Source organism: Pongo pygmaeus, chromosome 10 (assembly GCF_028885625.2).
Source record: "Pongo pygmaeus isolate AG05252 chromosome 10, NHGRI_mPonPyg2-v2.0_pri, whole genome shotgun sequence".
Lineage (NCBI taxonomy): Eukaryota > Metazoa > Chordata > Mammalia > Primates > Hominidae > Pongo > Pongo pygmaeus.
The window spans coordinates 71,626,032-71,649,582 of NC_072383.2; the positions used below are offsets into that span (position 1 = coordinate 71,626,032).

The following is a 23,551-nucleotide window of genomic DNA, read 5'->3' on the forward strand; positions in this document are numbered from 1 at the left end:
ACTCAGTTCCATGCCAGGAGAAAGTTGGTTGTGCATAAGCCTTTTTAATTCTGTAATCAGCTTTCTCCCTTTCAGTCCAAGCTGACTGTGTTTCAGCAGATACAGTTTTCTCAAAAACTTTATGGCCTTCTGAAATATCAGTTAGGTTTATTCCATTAAATAAAATCTATACCGACAAATATTTTCTAGGTAATGTCTTCTTCATTTTGAGATTCTGCTGAGATGACTAAGAAATGAAGCTGTTAGGTTTTTTACCTTCTGTTTGATTCAAAGTATCTGTGAGGCACACTTTTAACCTTTTTAAACAGCTCTTTGTATGACGGTGATCTTCATATCTTTTTGAATAAAAGGTTTTGTAGTCACAATTTTGGATTATCTAAACCACATCGTCATGGTGGCTCAAAAGCCATTTCTTAATTTTAACATCTTTTCTTTTCTGGAGAAGATAAATTTCAAATTATCAAGCTCTGACTCTTCTTCGTTTAAAAGTTATTTGCTACTTTACTTGTTTTTACTTACATTATGAAACACTTTAAACTCTGCTTTGGATCTCCTTTGCTACATCATCAAGTTTTTTAGGCAATGTTTTGATTTCCACATAACTGCAGACAGTGTTGCAGATGTTTTTTTCTGCAGCCACATAACAAAGATACCCTTTACTTCAGTTTTCAACAACATGTTTTTTACTCCATTTAGAATTCTTCCTGTCAGAGTTTGCAAAGCCCAGATTTCTTTTAACAGTCTGTCCACAGCAAATTAGTGATTCTCTAACATGCTCTTCAAAATGTTTCAAGCCTTTGCCCACTGCTCAGTTCTAGGCGTGTTTTAGTGTTTGTTATGGCACCACCCTCCTTTCAGTATCAAAATGACATTTGCTATCTATTGTTGTGGAACAAATTACACCTAAACCTAGTAGTATTAACCCAAACATGTATTATCTCACAGTTTTTCTAGGTCAGGAATTCAGGTGCAGCTTAACTGGGTCTTCTGATTCAAGGTGTCTAAAGACTGTAACTGTGAAATCAGCCAGGGCTTTGGTCATCTCAAGGTTCAACTACTACTAAATAATCCACTTTAAAACTGATTCGAATTGTTGTTGACAGGATTCAATTCTTCACAAGCTGCTTGTTTGAGGCCACCTTCAGCTAGTGGCATGTGGGCTTTTTAATATGCAGCTCACTGTAAAGTAGATGATCTGATAGATCAAGGAAGAGTGAAAAGAGTGTGAGCAAAACTAAAGTCACAGTCTTCTGGGAGTTTATGTTAGAAGTGGCATCCCATCTCTTTTATTGTATTTTATTCCTTAGAAGCAAATAAATAGGTCCAGGCCATGCAAGGGGTTATATAAGGCCATGAAATAAGGATCACTGGGAACCATTTCAGGAGCTACCAAATACAATGCCATGAAAACTTTGTCTGTAAATTGTTTAGAGAAAGCAGTCATTTTTATATTGTCCCATGGAGTTACAGAGAGATATGATAAATACTTGTTCAAAGGAAGCCATCTACAATCATGAAACTAAAAATTCATTAATATGCTTATTGTTTGATTATCTTTCTAGTGATGAAGAAAAGCAGACAACATGAGATTGATGAGCAGAACTTAGCTTCCAAATGTATTGAGATTTTGAATGAAAGAGAGAGGACATTTAGAAGGTATACAGATCCAAGGTTATTTGATTTCATGAAATACCAAAGCAAATTTTACTCTCACCACTCAACTTTCTACTTTCCATTCCCCCAAAAGACAGAGCTTCAATTCCTTTTAAGATGAACAATAAAGCCATCAATTAAGTAATCCCAGGCCTTTCCTTATTTGGAAAAACTGTTTTAACCATTTTACTTCTTTACTATTGTTTGAGTGCTAGTATATGTGAAATAGTTTAATAGATACATAAAAATGATAAAATGAAATGTTCTGAAATATTTTTATCTGTATTAAGTCTAAACACATACACTGAAAGGATACTCAATAACTTTTGAAATTCTGGATATTTATCCAGAGAAGGGAAAGAGGAAAATAAAACGTATAAGGAATATATGTTTCTGCACAATTAGGGACCTCTGAGAAAATATTACTGAAATTTGATGCCTGGACAAAAAGATAAGCTTTAGATGTTAATTATGACTGAATAGGCAGTGAAAACTCCAGAGAGAGGTTATGTGTTACATTTCAAGGGAGGAAGAGTACTGGATCCATCAAGTCTTTCTTTGGTTTTAACTTTGGAGATGCTGGTTTTATTTTTCCCCTTAAGAGATTTATTTACTTTCCTAAATGTGAGAACTCATGATTCTTCTCATTACGTTTTCAAGGGTACTCTTTCAGATGGTAAGAGTGACAGCTGCCTTTCCGTCCTCTGTATTATGAAGATTCATTTTTTTGAGATTTCCTTGACTATAGCAGACCACCTTACTGTAGGAAGACATCTGCTTCTCATTGTGTCACTCCAAGGGTAAGAAGAGGGGCAAAAGGAAATCAGTGCAATTACTCACTATAAGTAAATGACAATCTCTTTTGCTTCAGAGACTTTATGTTTGAATTTATAATTGATATGGTTTGGCTCTGTGTCCCCACCTAAATCTCATCTTGAATTGTAATCCCCACGTGTTAAGGGAGGGACCTGGTGGGAGTTGATTGGATCATTGGGGCAGTTTCCCCCGTGTTATTCTCCTAATGGTGAGTGAGTTCTCACGAGATCTGATGATTTTATGTGTCAGTTCCTCCTGCATTCTGTCTCTCAGCTGCTGCCATGTAAGACATGCCTTGCTTCCCCTTTATCTTCTACCAGGATTGTAAGTTTCCTAAGGCCTCTCAAGCCATGTGGAACTGTGAGTCAATTAAACCTCTTTTCTTCATAAATTACCCATTCTCAGGTATTCATTACAGCAGTATGAAAATGAACTAATACAAGGATAATATTAATTAATATAAATATATGAATATGCTCAGACAGAGGTATACATAGGCATTTCAACTGTATCTGTGTTAATTTTTATTTTTACAAAATGAAGCCTGAAGTAGATATAACAAAATATTAATATGTTTAAAATCCATTGGGTATACAGTGATTGCTACATAGTCTCATGATTTTAAAATTAGCATATAAAAAATAATTTTGGCCAACATTTGGGTAGTGTCCACAGGGGAAAAAAGGTATATTAAAGAAAATTTTGACCTTCACACATATTATTTCACAGTGAATATATCAAGGCAGTAATTTTAGTCCAAACTATATAAGAGAGTTGTCTGCTTTTCAAGGGAGCAAGATGAACTGCTTTGTACTTACAATCTTCCAGGAAATAATTCACATAGTATTTAATATTCTGATTTGAGGACAGCTTTCTTGAAAGACTATAATTTTAATTAATAAATGCTTTTTATAAAATGATTACTCTTTTCTAAATAAGTCTGATTTTTTTAAAAAACCTATTCTTATAATTAATTTTAAAAGTTTCAAATAGATGACTTTGGCTGTAAGGATAATATTGTCTTATAAAACTGGAAGAGAGGTCAAGCGAGTGGGCACTCAGGCAATTTATATGTCACATAATGCTCATGAAATTAAAAAATCTTTATTAAATAACTATAAGTGATCATAGGCTTCCATTTGCAGCAGATGACAGTGCTGATTTCCAAATGGGAACTTCTCCAGATTGGGAGAACTGCCCTTGAATAGTTTAATTACTAATCATGTAGTCATAATCTATCTATTAATTACTTGAACTGCTCCCAAATCGTATCACCAGTCATTATTTTTAATTTTAATATGATTGGAGATTTACCTATGGGGATCTATTAAAGGAAAAGAAAAATTTAATCACATAGCTCAGTGATTCTTAAGTCAGTGGTCAGCATACCCAGTGAATCCTTAACTAACATATTCAGTCAGAAATGATAGAATATGAAAGTTTATTTGAATCACCAGGAAGAAATCAAGATACATATAGTACAGTAGTCACAGTGTGTGGCTAAGTGATGTAACTGGGGACTTGGAATCTTTTTATATATTTATTCTACTTCAGTGTGCTAGCGTTTATTCACATGTTTAACATCTGATGGTCTCCTGGTGGCCTTTTCCTTTGCTGCTTTAAGTCTCGAATTTGTATTACAGGTAGAAAGAGGATTGAAAGGGGAGGCAAGTGAATATTAAACCAAGATTGAAGGGTAAAACTTTCTAAACATCCTGTTTAACTTCATTAGTCATAAATATGTCACCTGATTTCCCTAGCTGTAAGAGAATCTGAGAAAGATAATATTTTTGGCTGAGAATATTGCTGCATCGTGCAAATTTGGGGTTCTATTATTAAGGAAGAGGAGAAAATTAATATTGGATAAGCAATACAAAATAAAATAATTACCTTCTCTGAGTCATGGTAAATTTGGATTATAGAAAATCAATCTCATTTAAAAAGTTACACAAATCTTTGGAAGGAAGGCCTTGAGAGTGGACTCAGGGAAGACACAAGTGCTGAGCTGAAGCAGGAGAAAGCTGGGAACCCTGCATGGGGTTACCCTGTACCAGGACTTGTTCCTGGCCCCCAATGACTCCACGGGAAGGGGTGGGTTGAGTAGGCATGGAGGGTCACAAGCTCACCACAGACATCTAGAATTCTTGCAGGAGGAGACCCCACAACTCCTAGGGACACTTGAGCTGGCAGGGAAAGCAGCTTAGAGAGATGGTAGGAGCAGAACTCTAGCTGGTGCAGAGCCCAGTGTGTTTGGTGTGGGAACATCTGCAGGGGAGCACAACCAGGGATGCCCATTCCCCAAGGCTGGCCTTGTTCCCCTAAGAGACTTTAGCCTTAGAGGAACTGTCAGAACTAAACAGAGTAGAATGATCTTGCCCATCAGACAGAGCCAATCCAACCTCCTGAGTTCACACTCCCTGTGTCAGCCTCACTTGGGGCACCAGCCTGGTCATGCCTGCTTGCACAGCAGCCTCGAATGCCCAGGTGGAGTGCTTCTCAGGGACCCTCATCATAGCTTCTGTGCTGGCAGATCATGCCTGACCCTTATAGAGCTCCAATAAAGTGGTCCCCGCTGACATGCACCAGCCTACCTACACCATTCTCCTATCGCAGCCTCCCCTGTGTCACTTCGCCCGCACACACTCACCAATGGCCAAACCCCACATCGCTTTGCAGGCATGCATGCATGCAGGCAGACCTCACCTTCTCTTTCCTTCTAGCGCGTGTATACATGTGCAGCCCACAGTGCCACTGCTGCCGACATAAGCACACCCTGCCCACCCCTGCCACACTTCCGTTGACAGCATGAACACACTGAGTACAGCAGCCCTGTCCCCCGCCCTGGGCCACTATTGCTGCTGGTGTGAACAGAGGCTGCTGGCCCAGTGCTTGCCGGCGCCCTGCTCCCACACTGACGCTGCCGCTGCCCCCCAAAAACGAGTATGGATGCCAGCAGCCTTGCCTCCCCAGCACTGTGTCGCCACCACTGCAAACGCCCGCATAGAGGCCAGCACACTTGGGCTTGCTCAGTGACCCTCCCCAGCCAACAAATGTGCACACAGCAGTGCTGCCACTGCTGCTGGGACTTGTAAACAACCACGGGTCCTGCTCTCACGGCCCAACAAAGCATTTTGGCTGGCACCACCCATCTGTGTTGTGATCAATGGGCCCGGAACACACACCCCTTCCAGTACAGTAGGTTCCCAATCTGGAGGGACCAGAGAAAAAAGCTGGGGGCTTGACACCAGCTGCCAGAGATAGAGCACACAGCCCAAGAGTACTGAGCTAAGCCTTGGCCCCCAAAAATCTTCCAGAAACGCAACCAGTTGACTGAACCCACCTTATATAACAAACAAACCCCCAAGAACATCAAAGATAAAAGAAAAATAAAATCCATCCAAAGGACAGCAATTTCAAAGATTGAAGGATTACGAGCCAGAGAGAGAGAGAGAGAGAGAGAGAGAGAGAGAGAGAGAGAGAATCAGAGCAAGAACTCTGGCTACACAAAAAGCCAAACTGGCTTCTTACCTCCAAACCACCACGCTAGTTCCCAGTGTGGTTCTTAGCCAGGCTGAAATGGCTGAGATGGCAGAAATAGAATTCAGAATATGAATAGAACAAAGATCATCGAGATTTAGGAAAAATTCTTCCTTAGCCAGCTTTCCACTCTGTGTCTTTTAATTGGGACATTTAGCCCATTTATATTCAAGGTCAGTATTGACAGGTGTAGATTTGATCCTGTCATCATTTAGTTAGCTTGTTATTATGCACACTTGTTTGTGTGGTTGCTTTATAGTGTCACTGACCTATGCACTTAAGTGTGTTTTTGTAGTGGCGGGCAATGGTCTTTCATTTCCATATTTAGCACTCCCTTTAGGACCTCTTGTAAGGCGGGTCTAGTGGTAATGAATTCCCTTAGCATTTATTTGTAAAGAATGTTATTTCTCCTTCTCTTAGGATATGAAATTCTTGGGTGGAAATTCTTTTTTTTAACAATACTAAATATAGGTCCTCAACCTCTTCTGGCTTGTAAGGATTCTGCTGAAAGTTATTTTATTAGCCTGATGGGATTCCCTTTGTTGGTGATCTGCCCCTTCTCTCTAGTTGGCATAGCATTGTTTCATTCATTTTGATGTTGGAGAATCTGATGATTATATGTCTTGAGAATGGTTTCCTGTATAGCATTTCATAAGGATTCTCCGCATTTCCTGAATTTGAATGTTGGTCTCTGTAGTGAGGTTAGGGAAATTTTCCCAGATGATATCCTAAAATATGCTTTTCAAGTTCCTTGAATTCTCTTCCTCTCTTTGAAGGACATCCATGAGTTGTAGATTTGGTCTCTGTACATAATCCTGTATTTCTTAGAGGTTTTGTTCATTCTTCCTTATTGTTTTTTGTTTTTGTCTGACTCAGTTATTTTAGAGAGCTGGTGAGATTATTTCCTCAGCTTCATCAATTCTGCTGTTAATACTTGCAATTGTATTCTGAAATTTTTGAAGTGAGTTTTTCAGCTTTATCAGTTTAGTTTGGTTCTTCCTTAAAATGTCTATTTTGTCTTTCATCTCTTGTATCATTTTACCGTATTCTTTAGAATTAGTATTTTATGTGCTAAATAATTATAAACACAAACTGTGTACATATACAATGGGAATTATCACCCCAACACACAAAAGAAAACTGACAAAAAATTTGCTCATGGTAACTTAGCTACTAAATAAGGAATGAAAGAATTAAAACTAGGTATTGAATCCCCTACCCTTAGTGTTCTCGTTTTTACAATGGAGAAATTAATAGTGTACAATTTATACTGAAATTATGTTAAAAGGATTAAAATAAAGGCATACATGAAAAGATCTTAAAATGGTGAATTCTCAATAAACTTCAGCTATTATTCTGCTCAGCCACCTTGCTATTTTTTTGCCATTTTTTTTTTATTATTCTCAAAAACACTGATGTGCCTAGATTAGCTTTTTCACATATATTTAACTCTACACTTGACCATTTAAAAACATTCTGGCTTTTCATAAGTATATTTTAAAATATATTTATTAAAACTTTAAGATCATTCAGATAAGCACACAAAGGAGAACTACAAAATTTCATTCTGCTGTAGATAAATTAAAAATAAAATATATACTTTCTCTCTCTCTCTTTCATTTTTTTTTTTTTGATAAAATACAAAAAGGCATAAAGCTATTCTTTTAACAGGTCTTTAATAATACAAATCTGTCTTATTACATTTCCACAATAACCAGTAAAAGTTAGCTTGAATAGGCCACAAATTGATATTCCAAAATATGATGCTTTGACACATTGAACTGAAGAAGCCTTAGGTCTCTATGACATCACCCGCACTACCCCTCTCCAATGCTCAGTCCTCTGTCTCTCCCAAAGCATAGGATGAAATTGTTCTCTGAAGTTCCCTTATCTACCTAAAGTCTAGACCTACCAAAGAAGAAACAATTACTTCTGGTTCCTTCCTTGAGTTTTCATTAACTGAATTCCTATCACAGAAAGAACGACTTGGAGTCTGTAAACACACCTGGAAAGTCTTGTCATAAAACACTGTTTGCTGCTGGCCCAACACACTTTGCCCCAGACCATTCTATATTCTTCAAGCTGATTTAATTCCCATAATAATCATTTACTACCCCTACAAAATCATCCTCACTTCCGCATCTTCCTTTCTCCTAAGAGAATAGTATATAATCATGTGTGACCCATCACATGGTGAGGTAATCACTGTGATTCCTCACCCCACACTGTGCACACTAATAAATGTGTAAGCCATTTCTCCTATTAATCTGCCTTTTGTCAGTTGATTTTTCAGTGAACCACCTGAGAATGAAGAGAAAGTTTTCCTTTCGCCCCCACATTAAATATTTACAATAATCAATAAAATAAATAGGTCAGTTGTTTCCATTTTTATTTTTTAGAAAAAAATTAAAACTCTACGTGACTAAATAATTGCCTAATTCAGAAGCCTTATAAACTGAAAAAGGAGAAACCAGAAACCAGTCTACTGATACTAAATTCTAAATTCAGTGCTTTAAATATAGTTTGTAGTAAAAATTTAATGATATCTCAACTGTGTCTTCCTGTTGATTCAGAAATTATATATGAAAATGAACACTCATTCAAATGTATAAAAATAAGAATATATTCTCTTTTTCTTTGAGTAGTTTTTGAATATTCTAATTGTTCATTTGAATACAAAGTATCTTTTGTACAAAAAAGACTTCACTTTTAACTTTTATGTGTTGAAAACAGACAAACACAGGTCAATAAAAGGTTAGTCAAAGATTTCAAACTCTTAGTTCAAATATTGCTTCTTCAATTGATTTGCTTAATTGCTTCAGGGAAATAGTCTAACATATTTGTATTTGTTTCCTCATTTGTAAAATGGGAAGTAAACTGTTTATTTTCTTACCTCACATGGGCATTATATGAAATAATTAGTCAACTGTAATTAGCAGGTAAATAAATGTTTAGATTTGCTAGTTACTTCTATAAATTAGATAACTGACTGATGAAGCTTACTAACATTTACTAAAAAAGTAGTATTGACAGAAAAAAAATTACAGGTTTATTGCAAGTTATTTTAGTAAATTTAAACTTTATTTACCAAAATAAATAAATACCAAGTTTCATTTGCTCTTAAGGAAGAATTTTCTTTAGTATTTCTAGTGAGCTTTATAAAAATCATAACAAAAAAATTATTAGAATTTTTTATTACAAACACTTATATGTAATCATGGAATATTAACTCGTGGTACTAACATATACCTTACATTCTAAAATTCTATCATCTTCTTATGTTTAACTCTCTTCTTTACACATGATATTCATGAAAGTATACAAAATATAAATATACAGGTGATAAGCTAAAGCTCAGTAAGTCATCAGAAAGTGAATACACACCATGTTAATGAGTCAAAAAAAAACCTTTGTAAATCACTCTCAAACCTCTTTTTAATCCACATTACCTACTTCCTTCCCAGAGTAGAACTGCTAGATAAAATAGAAAATGTGGTTTTATTACATACCTAAACAAATTTTGTTGTTTATCTGAAACTGAAATTTAACTGAGCATCTTGCATTATTTCTTCTAAATTTAAAAACTCCCTCTTCTTCTTAACTATAACATAAATTATTTGCCCTTAAAGATTTTATGTACAATGAAATAAATATACTGTGAAAACTTCTGTGTCTGATTTCTTTTACTCTTCATTATGCTTTTGAGCTTTATCTATTGCACTTTCATTACTGTAGTGTATTCTATTTGTCTGAATATTTTCCAGTATTGTCTTCATTACATTGTTCATGAGCATTTAAACAGAACCAAGTCAGCACAATCATAATTAATGCAGAATTAATGTTGTTGTACTTATCCCTTGGTGCTCATGTAGATACACTTTTATTGACCATATATTTTCAGATGAAAGTGCCACACCATGAAGAACACATATATTCAACTTTAGTCAAAATTTACAAAGATTTATCCAGAATAGCTGTGCCAGCTTATATTCCTAATAAAAGAATATAGAGCATTTATTCCTCAATATTCTCGTCAACACTTGATATTAACAGTCTTAACTTTAACCATCCTGGTAGGATAAAGTGGTATTATTGCCCCATGAGTTCAATTTGCATTTCTCTGATTTCTAATAAGGCTGAGAACAGACTCATATGGTTTAAGGCTATGCGAATGTCCCTTTTGTTAAGTGCCTCTTCAAATGTACTGTCAGTATTTTCTATTTTTATGTCTTTCTTTTATAAAAGGGCTTGTGCTAAGTAGCTTTTTTCTTTAAATATCTGTTTATTGTAGCTTCATAGAAAAATTGATACTTGTGTAGCAGGTTCTACATTCTTGCTTTGTATTTTCTCTTGAAATTTTTTTTCTTTTTGCTGGTTTTCAATTACACATTTTTATGTAAACACTTTCCTGAATATTGTTAAGGGTTGTTAATAAATACATAGATAAATTGGGAATAAACTGACATTATTAAGAGCATTTTAGTTAATGACATAGTAATAATCTTCATTTATTTAAGTCTCAACAGCAGACAGAAAAATGGCCAATTACTGATATCCACACCCTAATTCCTGCAATAAAAGAATAGATTAGTTTTTGTGGCAAAAGGTCTTTGCCGATGTAATGAATTTAAGGATCTTGAGATGGAGATATTATTTTAGATTATGAATATGGGGCTGATATAATCATCAGGATTCTTATAAAAGGGAGGGAAGAAGATCATGATCAAAGAGAAGATGCTACACTGGTGTTTTTAAAAATGAAAGTTAGAGCCATAAGTCAAAAAATAAAAGAAGCTTCTAGAAGCTAGAAAAGGCATGAAAATTTACTGACCCCAGAACCTCCAGAATTAACAAAGTCATGTCAAAATCCTGAATTTTAGACTTTCTATTTTCAGAACTGTAAGGTAATGAGTTTGCATTTTTTAAGCCACTAAGTATATGGTAATTTGTAGCAGCAGAAATAAGAAACAGATACAGATACTGATACCTGGAAGTGGGGTGTTACTGTATCACATGACTGAGATGTGTAAGTAGCTTTAGAATTGAGAAATGAACAAAAGATGAAAAAAATTTTGAAAAGTATAAAATAAAAAGCTAGGATTGCTGGCAAGATGTCCAAATAGGAACAGCTCTGGTCTGTAGCTCCCAGTGAGATGGATGCAGATGGCTGGTGATTTCTGCATTTCCAATTGAGGTACCTGGTTCATCTCATTGGGACTAACTGGACAGTGGGTGCAGCCCTCGGTGGGGTGAGCCAAGAAGGGTGGGGCATCCCCTCACCTGGGAAGTGCAAGGGGTCAGGGAATTTTCTCCCCTACCCAAGGGAAACCGTGAAGGACTGAGTCTGAGGAACCTTGTACACTCTGGCCCAGATACTGTGCTTGTCCCACGGTCTTCGCAACTCACAGACAAGGAGATTCCCTCTGGTGCCTATCCCACCAGAGCCCTGGGTTTCAAACACAAAACTGGGTGGCCATTTGGGCAGACACTGAGCTAGTTGCAGAAGTTTGTTGTTGTTGTTGTTGTTGTTGTTGTTGTTGTTGTTTTTTCCCACACCCCAGTGGTGCCTGGAACACCAGCGAGACAAAACCATTCATTCCCCTGGAAAGGAGTGCTGAATGAAGCCAGGGAGCCAAGTGGTTTGGCTTGGCGGGTCTCGCCCCCATGGAGCCCAGCAAACTAAGATCCACTGGCTTGAAATTCTCGCTGCCAGCATAGCAGCAATCTGAGATCAACCTGGGACACTCAAGCTTGGTGGGGGGAGGGGCATCCACCATTGCTAAGGCTTGAGTAGGCAGTTTTACCCTCACAGTGTAAACAGGCAACCAGGAAGTTCGAAATGGGTGGAGCCCACTGCAGCTCAGCAAGGCTGCTGTGGCCAGACTGCAAGATTTCTCCTCTCTGGGCAGGGCATCTCTGAAAAAAAGGCAGCAGCCCCAGTCAGGGACTTATAGATAAAACCCTCATCTCTCTGGGACAGAGCACCTGTGGGGAGGTACAGCTGTGGGCGCAGCTTTAGCAGACTTAAATGTCCCTGCATGATGGCTCTGAAGAGAGCAGCAGACCTCCCAGCACAGTGTTTGAGCTCTGCTAAGGGTCAGATTGCCTCCTCAAGTAGGTCCCTGATCCTTGTGTATCCTGACTGGGAGACACTTCCAGGTAGGGGGCTGAAAGACACCTCATGCAGGAGAGCTCTGGCTGGCATCTGGCAGGTGTCCCTCCAGGAAGAAGCTTCCAGAGGAAATAAAAGGCAGTAATCTTTGCTGTTCTGCAACCTACGCTGGTGATACTCAGGCAAACAGGGTCTGGAGTGGACCTCCAGCAAACTCCAGCAGACCTGCAGCAGAGGGGCCTGACTGTTACAAGGAAAACTAACAAACAGAAAAGAATAGCATGCTCACTCAAAGACCCCATCTGAAGGTCACCAACATCAAACACCAAAGGTAGATAAATCCACAAAGATTGGGAGAAACCAGCACAAAAAGGTTGAAAATTCCAAAAACAAGAATGTCCCTTCTCCTACAAAGGATCACAACTCCTCACCAGCAAGGGAACAAAACTGAACGGAGAATGAGTTTGACAGAATGATAGAAGTAGGCTTCAGAAGGTGAGTAATAACAAACTCCTCTGAGCTAAAGAAGCATATTCTAACCCAATGCAAGGAAGCTAAGAACTTTGAAAAAAGGTTAGACGAATTGCTAACTAGAATAAACAGGATAGAGAAGATCATAAATGACCTGATGGAGCTGAAAAACACAGCACGAGAACTTCATGAAGCATACATAAGTATGAATAGCTGAATCAATCAAGCAGAAGAAAGGATATCAGTGATTGAAGATCAACTTAATGAAATAAAGTGAGAAGACAAGATAAGAGAATAAAGAATAAAAGGGAACAAACAAAGCCTCCAACATATATGGGACTATGTGAAAAGACCAAACCTAAGTTTGACTGGTGTACCTGAAAGTGACAGGGAGAAAGGAACCAAGTTGGAAAACACTCTTCAGGATATTATCCGGAGAATTTCCCCAACCTAGCAAGACAGGCCAACATTCAAATTCAGGAAACACAGAGAACACCACGAAGATACTCCTTGAGAAGAGCAACCCCAAGACACATAATCATCAGATTCACCAAAGTTGAAATGAAGGAAAAAATGTTAAGGGCAGCCCCAGAGAAAGGTCAGGTTACCCACAAAGGGAGGCCCATCAGACTAACAGCGGATCTCTCGGTAGAAATCCTACAAGCCAGAAGAGAGTGGGGTCGAATATTCAGCATTCTTAAAGAAAAGAATTTGCAACCCAGAATTTCAAATTCAGCCAAACTAAGCTTCATATATGCAAAGAAGAAATAAAATCATTTACAGACAAGCAGATGCTGAGAGATTTTGTCACCACCAGGCCTGCCTTACAAGAGCTACTGAAGGAAGCACTAAACATGGAAAGGAACAACTGGTACTAGCTGCAGCAAAAACATACCAAATTGTAAAGAACAGTGACACTATGAAGAAACTGCATCAGGTAATGGGCAAAACAACCAGCTAGCATCATAATGACACGATCAAATTCACACATAACATATTAACCTTAAATGTAAGTGGGCTAAATGCCTCAATTAAAAGACACAGAATGGCAAAATGGATAAAAAGTCAAGACCCATCAGTATGCTGTGTTCAGAAGATGCACCTCGCATGCAAAGACACACATAGGCTCAAAATAAAGAGATGGAAGAATATTTACCAAGCAAATGGAAAGCAAAAAAAGAGCAGGAGTTGCAATCCTAATGTCTGACAAAACAGACTTTAAACCAGCAAAGATCAAAAGAGACAAAGAAGGGCATGACATAATGGTAAAGGGATCAATGCAGCAAGAAGATCTAAGTATCCTAAATATATATGCACCCAATACAGGAGCACCCAGATTCATAAAGCAAGTTCTTAGAGACCTACAAAGAGAGTTAGACTTCCACACAATTATAGTGGGAGACTTTAACACCCCACTGTCAATGTTAGATCAACCAGACAGAACATTAACAAGGATATTCAGGACTTGAACTCAGCTCTGGACCAAGCAGACCTAATAGACATCTACAGAACTCTCCACCCAAAATCAATAGAATATACATTCTTCTCAGCATATCATCAAACTTATTCTAAAATTGACCACATAATTGGAAGTAAAACACTCCTCAGCAAATGCAAAATAAAGGAAATCAAAACAAACAGTATCTCAGACCACACTGCAATCAAATGAGAACTCAGGATTAAGAAACTCACTCAAAACTGTACAACTACCTGGAAACTGAACAACCTGCTCCTGAATTACTACTAGGGAAATAACGAAATTAAGGCAGAAATAAATAAGTTCTTTGAAACCAATGAGAACAAAGACACAATGTACCAGGATCACTTGGACACTGCTAAAACAGTGTTTAGAGGAAAATTTGTAGCACTAAATGCCCACAGGAGAAAGTGGGAAAGATCGAAAATCAACACTTTAATATCAAAATTAAAAGAACTAGAAAAACAACAGCAAAAAAATTCAAAAGCTAGCAGAAGACAAGAAATAACTAAGATCAGAGCAGAACTGAAGGTGATAGAGACACGAAAAACACTTCAAAAAATCAATGAATCCAGGAGCTGGTTTTTTGAAAAGATTAACAAAATAGACCGCTAGCCAGACTAATAAAGAAGAAAAGATAAAAGAATAAAATAGATGCAATAAAAAATGATATAGGGGATTTCATCACTGATCCCACAGAAATACAAACTACCATCAGAGAATACTATAAACATCACCATGCAAATAAATTAGAAAACCTAGAAGAAATAGCGAAACTCCTGGACACATATGCCCTCCCAAGTCTAAATCAGGAAGAAGTAGAATCCCTGAATAGGTCAATGACAAGTTCTGAAATTGAGACAGTAATTAATAGCCTACCAACCAAAAGAAGTCCAGGAGCAGATGGATTCACAGCTGAATTCCACCAGAGGTACAAAGAGGAGCTGGTACCATTCCTTCTGAAACTATTCCAAACAATAGAAAAAGAGGGAATCCTCCCGAACTCATTTTTGTGAGGCCAACATCATCCTGATACCAAAACCTGGTAGAGACACCACAAAAAAGGAAAAATTCAGGCCAATATCCCTGATGAACATCAATGCAAAAATCCTCAGTAAAATACTGGCAAACTGAATTCAGCAGCACATCAAAAAGCTTATCTGCCATGATCAAGTCAGTTTCATACCTGAGATGGAAGGCTGGTTCAACATTCGCAAATCAATAAACATAATCCATCACATAAACAGAACCAATAACAAGATCCACATAATTATCTCAATAGATGCAGAAAAGGCCTTTGACAAAATTCAACACTCCTTCATGCTAAAAACTCTCAATAAACTAGGTATCAATGGAATGTATCTCAAAATAATAAGAGCTATTTATGACAAACCCACAGACAATATCATACTGAATGGGCAAAAACTGGAAGCATTCCCCATGAAAACCAGCACAAGACAAGGATGCCCTCTCTCCCCACTCCTATTTAACATAGCAATGGAAGTCCTGGCCAGGGCAATCAGGCAAGAGAAAGAATAACGTGTATTCATATAGAAAGAGAGGAAGTCAAATTGCCTCTGTCTGCTGATGACATGATTGTATATATATAGAAAACTCAGTCATCTCAGCCCCAAATCTCCTTAAGCAGATAAGCAACTTCAGCAAAGTCTAAGGATACAAAATCAATGTGAAAAATCACAAGCATTCCTATACACCAATAACAGATAAGCAGAGAGCCAAATCATGAGTGAACTCCCATCCACAATTGCTACTAAGAGAATAAAATACCTAGGAATACAACTTACAAGGGATGTGAAGGACCTTTTCAAGGAGAACTGCAAAACATTGCTCAAGGAAATAAAAGAGGACACGAACAAATGGAAAAACATTCCATACTCATGGATAGGAAGAATCAATATTGTGAAAATTGCCATACTGCCCAAAGTTATTTATAGATTCAATGCTATCTCCTTCAAGCTACCACTGACTTTCTTCAAATAATTGGAAAAAACTGCTTTAAACTTCATATAGAACCAAAAATGAACCCACATAGCCAAGACAATCCTAAGCAAAAAGTACACAGCTGGAGGCATCATGCTACCTGATTTCAAATTATACTACAAGGCTACAGTAACCAAAACAGCATTGTGCTGGTACCAAAACAGATATATAGACCAATGGAACAGAACAGAGGCCTCAGAAATAACAGCACTTATCTACAACCATCTGATCTTTGACAAACCTGACACAAACAAGCAAGGGGGAAGAGATTCTCTATTTAATCAACGGTGTTGGGAAAACTGGCTAGCCATATGCAGAAAACTAAAACTGGACCCCTTCCTTACACATTATACAAAAATTAGCTCAAGATGGATTAAAGACTTAAACATAAGACCTAAAATCATAAAACCCCTAGAGGAAAACCTGGGCAATACCATTCAGAACATAGACATGGGCAAAGACTTCATGTCTAAAACACCAAAAGCAATGACAACAAAAGCCAAAACTGACAAATGGGATCTAATTAAACTAAAGAGCTTCTGTACAGCAAAAGAAACTATCATCAGAGTTAACAGGCAACCTGCAGAATTGGAGAAAATTTTTGCAACCTATACATCTGACAAAGGGCTAATATACAGAATCTACAAAGAACTTATGACAGACAATATGGTTATTTGTGTTGAAAATTCTAAGGAATACACATGAAATATTCCAGAACTAATATCTGTGATTAGCCAATTCAAGGGCTAGAAGGCCAATATACAAGTCAATGGTATGCACACCTAGCTCCCAGATCTTGGTTTCAAATACCATTGTCCAATAAAAGAAAACAGAACTTCTTAAAAAGTGACTGATTCTAGGACTGGAACAAAAAATATAGAAGATGAGTCTGGAGCATCTTATAGTGCCAAAAATAAAAGCAAAGAAGTACTCAAACTAACAAATACCACCCCTGATAATGGGAGTATGTCAGATGGACACAGAACCAAAACTGAAACAATGTAAGCAAAAACTAAATAAGTAAAATACATAGTATTAGATTATAAACCAAAGTGCAAAATCAATGTGAAGGGGTCCATATTGATATAAATACATGAGTGAACAAATAAATATTCGCGAGAAGAGACAAATCTCCTATGCAGAGGATTTCCAATTTATATTGATCTATCACTCTCATGAAGGTGAAATATAATTCCCTACTCCTTAAATGTGGGCTGTGTATAGTGACTTCCTTCCCAAGGGTACGATGTGGAAAGGAGGGGAGAAAAGACTAACTTTACACTCAGAAAACTTTATAAACACTATTTCAGTGAAGTGATCAAAGTGCTATCAGTGAAAGATGAACAAAGCCAGATACTAGCTAAAGTGGTAAGGACAGATTTTAATTAGTAATTTACTATTCACTGGAAAGAGGGGTTAGTGTGGACTGAGCTCATCTTTGATTTATACAGAGGTCACTGGGTACTTTAAAGTGAGAATGAGAGAGTAAAGAGAGGGTGCAGACAGGGCTCAGTAAAGTCAAGGAAGTAAAAACAAACATATGAAGAGTTGGTTAGTGTGAATTATGATTAGGCCAGCTTTGTCTATTAGCTGGCAATCAATTACTGAAGTTAGAATTCCATCCTCCCACAGAGAGTGGGAGACAGAGGCTCTATCCCTCCTGGTTGATTCCATTGAAAAAAACGATGGCTTTCAGGTCCTTGAGAAAGACATTCCTGAGTTGAAGGAGACACATCACATATACATTTGAAAGGTAAAGAGAAAAGATTCCCATTTAAGCCCTTTTTAGTAAATGATCTACGAAGAGTGGTTGGGATGTATAGTCAGATGTTGGCTAGAAGAAACAAATTTTTTTTGTAGCTGTGGAGAAAAAGGTGACTCTGCCTTGGAGCTAATCCACCATGTTGACTTCTAATTACCCCTATCCCTGGGAATGCCTCCTGGTTTCTGCTTTATTTACTGTCTCTGGTGTAAACATATGTCAACCTTAATGTTATCACAAAGTATAGGCTATCATGCACATACCATCTTTCCTGTTGGGTTGCCTTTAATTGTCTTACTAGAGCAGGTATACTCTTTCCCTATGGGATATAAGCACTGGGTCTGGGGAATAATGGTGCAGAGATCTACCTGTCTTGCTGCCACCCAAGACCCCATTTCTGACAGCAAGTTCCATCAATAAAACCACCAATACCAACAAACTGGATTTATCTGCCTCCTTCTTTGGTTGTTTGGCCCCTTGGGCATTTGAAGGTCACTTTGCATATATGACCTTTTCAGGGAAGAGCAGACTTAAGCTTTCTCAGGTCGACACTTTAAAGAGTTTAGGGTAATTCTAGAGATGCAGCCTCCTGCTGTTAGAGACTATGCTAGTCTTTGTCTTTTAATGTAAAATGCAAAGGTGGATGAAATCATTTGTGTTTAGAATCTAATTTTTATAGGCTAAGGTTCAAGCTTAATCAGATATAGGTCTCAGAGGAGTTTGTCTAGTTTGGTTAAGGAAAGAATCTTTGTCATATCAACAGTGATGTCATATTGCTAGGAATGCATATGCTCAATAAGATGTGATTAAAATGATCGCACTTTACCTATGTGGACTTTCTCCCCCATACCCATAACCTCCATCTAATCAGGAAAAAAGAAAAAAAAATCAAATAAATGCTAATAGAGGGACATTCTACAAAATACTTGATGAGTAGTACTCCTCAATGCTGCCAGGATCATCAAAAACAAAGAGAATTTAAGAAACAATTACAACCAAGAGGAGACTAAGGGAACATGACAATTAAATGTAATGTGATATCTTGGTTAGGATCTGGAAGCAGAAAAAAACATTAGGTGAAAACTAAGAAAATCTTAATGAAGTATGAATTTTATCTAATAGTGCCTCACTATTGGCTCATCAATCCCAATTAATGTATGACACTAATGTAAAGTGTTATTAATAGGAAAAACTGGTTGAGGGATATATGGCAACTTTTAAAACTATCTTTGAATTTTCTCTAGAAGTCTAAAACTGTTCTAAAAATAAATATTCATATATAAACCAACTCTATATCAACTAACAACAAAAAATTGGAAAATATGAAAGAATAATACCATTTTTAATTATATCAAAGACTAATATTTTCCATGTGGCCTGTGTGAGTTCTCAAAGATATAGAACATTCTCCACAAATTTGTGTGTATCCTTACACAGAAGCCATACTAATTGTCTCTGTATCAATCCAACTTTAGTGTATGGTTACCAAATTGCACGACTTTATTACATTTCTTATGCCTCTAATATCTGTAGTGATGTCTCTTCTTTAAGATCATTCTTTTTTACTATATAAGCATTTAAAACAATGTATTCCCTCTGCTTAAGCTATATTTTGCATTTTGATATGTAAGATAGATCAATATTTTTATCATTCAATTTTTATTAAAAAATCTGTAATTTTGTTTATAATTTTTCTTTAAGCCATGAGTTATTTAGAACTGTTTTGTGAACATTTTAGGTATCTTATAAACTGATTTCTAATTTAATTGTATGTTTATCTGAGTAGTACTTTGGTTTCAATATTTAAAACATACTAAGTGTGTGTGTTTTCTGTTACAGTATATAGTCTGAGTGGTGAATATTCCATCTGTGCAAGAAAAATAATATGCACTCCACTTTATTAAGGATAGTATTCTAAGGTTAATTACATCCCTTTAGTTAATAGTTCAGGTTTCAACATTCTTACAGAGAGGGGTGTTGAAGTCTCAAACTGTAATTTTGTATTTGTCTGTGTTCATTTTCAGTTCTGACAGTTGTTGTTTCGCATATTTTTTTCAACTCGTCATATCAACCCTGAGAGAGATGTTGACATTTCTATTTACAGTTGCAGATTTGTCTATTTCTCCTTTTATTTTAAACATATTGTTTAATGTGGGTTGATGTTCTCTTAGATGCACATGCATTTAACAATTATGTACTATTAATGAAGTATACATATTATTATCATTAAATATGTTTTTGTCTCTTAAAATATTCCTCATTCTAGGTTCTAGTTTGCCTTATAATAATATAGTAACTACAGGCCTCTAATAACTGTCATTTTTATGATCTCTTACTATGTCTTTCTAGTTTTAAGCTATCTTTGTCTTGTGTAATTCCTGTAAAAGAATACAATTGAATTTTGCTTTTAAAAATCAAACCAGACAATTTCCTCCTTTTAATTGGAGTGTTTAAACAATTTACCTGTAATGTAATGAGGATATGTCTATTATTTTATTTGCTCCATCTGTTCTTTGTTAGTTTTTATTTTTTCTGCTACCTCTGACTGAATCAAGAATTCTTATGGCTTAATTTTACCTCCACTCTTAGCTATTAGCTATGCCTCTTAGTTTTGTATTTTTAGTCATTGCTCTAGAGTTTAAAATAAGAATCTTTAGATTACCACAGTCTATATTTAAAGATACTATATCAATCAACAATATTAGAACTTTGAAACTGTACACATTCCTTTGTGTAGTAAATTTTAGTTTGACTTTTTAAAAAATAAATACTATTATTATTTTTGCTTTAAAATTAAATGTAAGAAAGTTCTTTGGTTATATTTACTCAAATTTACCATTTTTGAATTTTTTTATTATATCTTTGTATATAACTTTATATCTAGTATAATTTTCCTTCAACCTGAAAAATTGACTTTAACATTTCTTGTTGCAAAAAAAACTTCTGGTAATAAATTCTCTCAGCTTAGTTTTGTCTGAAAAATATTTTATTATATCTGAATTTTTAAAGGGTATTTTTTGTGCATAATACTCTAATGTTTTTAAAAATTGTTGCTTATTTGCATTCTTTAAGTCAAGCTATTTTTTGTTACTGCATTATTTCTGCTGAGAAAAAATGTAATTTTTAAAATTTTGTTTTCACATTTATTTTTGCCTATTTTTGATTTTTATGTATTATTGGATTTTACAGATTTTATAATGATTTGTGTGGTGTGGTTTTCATTGTGCTTATCCTATTCAGGATTTGTTTAGAAAATTAGATCTGTGAGTTTGTAGTTATTAAATTTTTAAAATGTTTGGACATTATTTTCTCTTATTTTTTTGTTTCTGCCCTCTTTATTTCTCATAAACCTATTATACATTAAACTGAGCTATAATGCTCCCTGTCACTGATGTTTGATTTATTTTTATTTCAGGCTTTTCCTTCTGCTGTGCTTCTGCTTAAATGATGTTTGTGGGAATAGCTTTAAATTTACTGAACACTTTTTTTGCTATATCAAATCTATTGTTAATCCCATCTCATTTTTTTTCTTCTTCAGATAATGTATTTTTCAGCTCCAGAAATTGTATTTGGTTTGTTTTCAGTAGTTTCCTTTTTCTTTCTCGCTATATTTTTAATTTATGGAGTCTACGTATAGTATTTATAATAAGTGTTTAAGTTCTTTTCTGCACTTCCTATGATGTCTGTCAGTTCTAAATCTATGTGTATTGATTTTTATCTTGGTTGTGAATCAAAATTTTCTGCTTCTCATGCATTAGGAATATAGATTTGATGAATTATAAATCTTATGCTTTTTAGTGTCTTAATATTGTGTTTTCTCAATGAGTATTGAATTTTATCTTAACTCATAGTTAAACTAATCATGGACTAGCTTGATCCTTTTCAGTTGTTTTTAAGCTTATTAAGGTTGGTCTAAGAAAGGTTTTACTCTGGAGCTAACGTAGACTTTCCACTAGGGTGAGATATTTATGAGTTCTCTGAGTTTTCAACATTGTCTCTCTACTTTGATTTTCAACAAAGAAACAATAAAATCAATGGAAAAAAATTAATTTTCTCAAAAATGGTGCAGGAAAAAAATGAACCAACTCTTGATTCCATACATAAAAAGTTAATTTAAGATAGATTATAGGCTAAAAAGTAAAAGTTAGACTTATAACAATTCTACAAAGAAGTATATTAGAATACATAAAGAATATCTTTATAAACAAGATAGGCAAAGTTTTCATAGATAAAATATCTAAAAAAGTTTTGACCATAAAAAAATGATTTGTACTTAATAAAAAGAAAAAAATTTTTGTCAAAAGATAGCATTAAGAAAATGAATAAGCAAACTTCAGCCTAGAATAATTTGCTGTACATATGTAACTAACATGTATAATATATGCTACATAAATATACACGTATTTGTATTTCAAAGAACCCATGTGCAGAAGATATAAAGACCTAAATAAGCCAACAATAAAAAGGCAGACAATACAACAAACACAATGGTCAAAAGACTTGAATGGACACTTTAAGAAATAAGATCTATAGGTCAAAAAACACATGAAAAGCATTATTGATCAGAAGAAGAATGCAAATTAAAACCACCTTCTGATCCATTTTCTCACTCACTAGAATTACTAAAAAAGAATGACGAGTCCAACAATTATGCTGAGCATCTTATTATGGAATTATTGGCAATTTATGTGTCTTCTTTGTTGGAGTATCTTTTCAATTATTTTGCCAAATATATGTGTTTCTATTTCTGGACTATTTGAGCAATTTATTGAGTTTTTCATCCTTAAGATAATTCCCCTGGGTTATGAATATTCCCATCTCTCTACCAGGGATGAATACAGCTGTGAGAATCTTCTAAGAAAGACTTCCAACTTTCTGAAATTTAGTTAATTTTAAATCCTTTGCTTCAGTAACTCTCTTATGTGTTGAAAAGATATCTGATGGTTTAGCTTCCCTAGCTTGCTATCATTGTTAGGCTGGAAACATCTGTCTCTGGTGATTTTCTACATCCTCATCATAAGTGAAAGACTGAAAGTATGTTTTTGAATCTATAGTGAGTCTTGCAAAAGTGTATTATCAAGACAAAAGAGTAGCGCAAAAAGCATATATAGACATTTTTCCTGTATTCTAAGATAGTATATCATATATTGTAATACATTTCCTATATTTAATAAAAGTTTTTATCTTTAAAGGAAAAACAAATGAAAACAATTAAAATACCACATTTATTACATATCTATACCTATATTTTAGAGATAAAATAATTTATAATTATTATCACAAGAAAGCAATGTATTTTCAAATTGTCATTGGTAAACTTCTGTTTGCAAATTCTAAACATGCCTATGTTGTACATATAAGGCTCTTCACCCATAAGAACTGTGTGTGGGCACTACACTTACACTTGTCAGTCAAGAAAATATATGCTATTATTTGGATAATTTATTCAAAACTTTCATGTAGACATCAAACAGATCTAAACAGAGGTTTTTGCAGCTACAGAGATATTACTAGCCTCAGGTCCGCCCACCCCCCTCAACCAGAAAGAATTGTTTTAGAACAATAAAATCATTCATTGCTGTTTGTTTGCACAAGGCAAAGTCTCTAATAGTATTAATAATAATGATTTTAGAAATATGTTAAAAATAACACCAAAGAAGTTATGCTTAGATTTAAGAATTCAAATAACAATTTCAGATGATCATTGAGGCAATCCAATTGG

General features: G+C 35.6%; 1 non-coding gene across 1 annotated transcript; it reads right to left on the reverse strand.

The window, feature by feature from the left end:
- Positions 1–19,220: 19,220 nt before the first annotated feature.
- On the reverse strand, positions 19,221–19,325 carry LOC129011029 (U6 spliceosomal RNA). Its single transcript, XR_008493165.1, has one exon. It is a non-coding gene; the product is annotated as a U6 spliceosomal RNA (small nuclear RNA).
- Between the last annotated feature and the right edge of the window lie 4,226 nt (positions 19,326–23,551).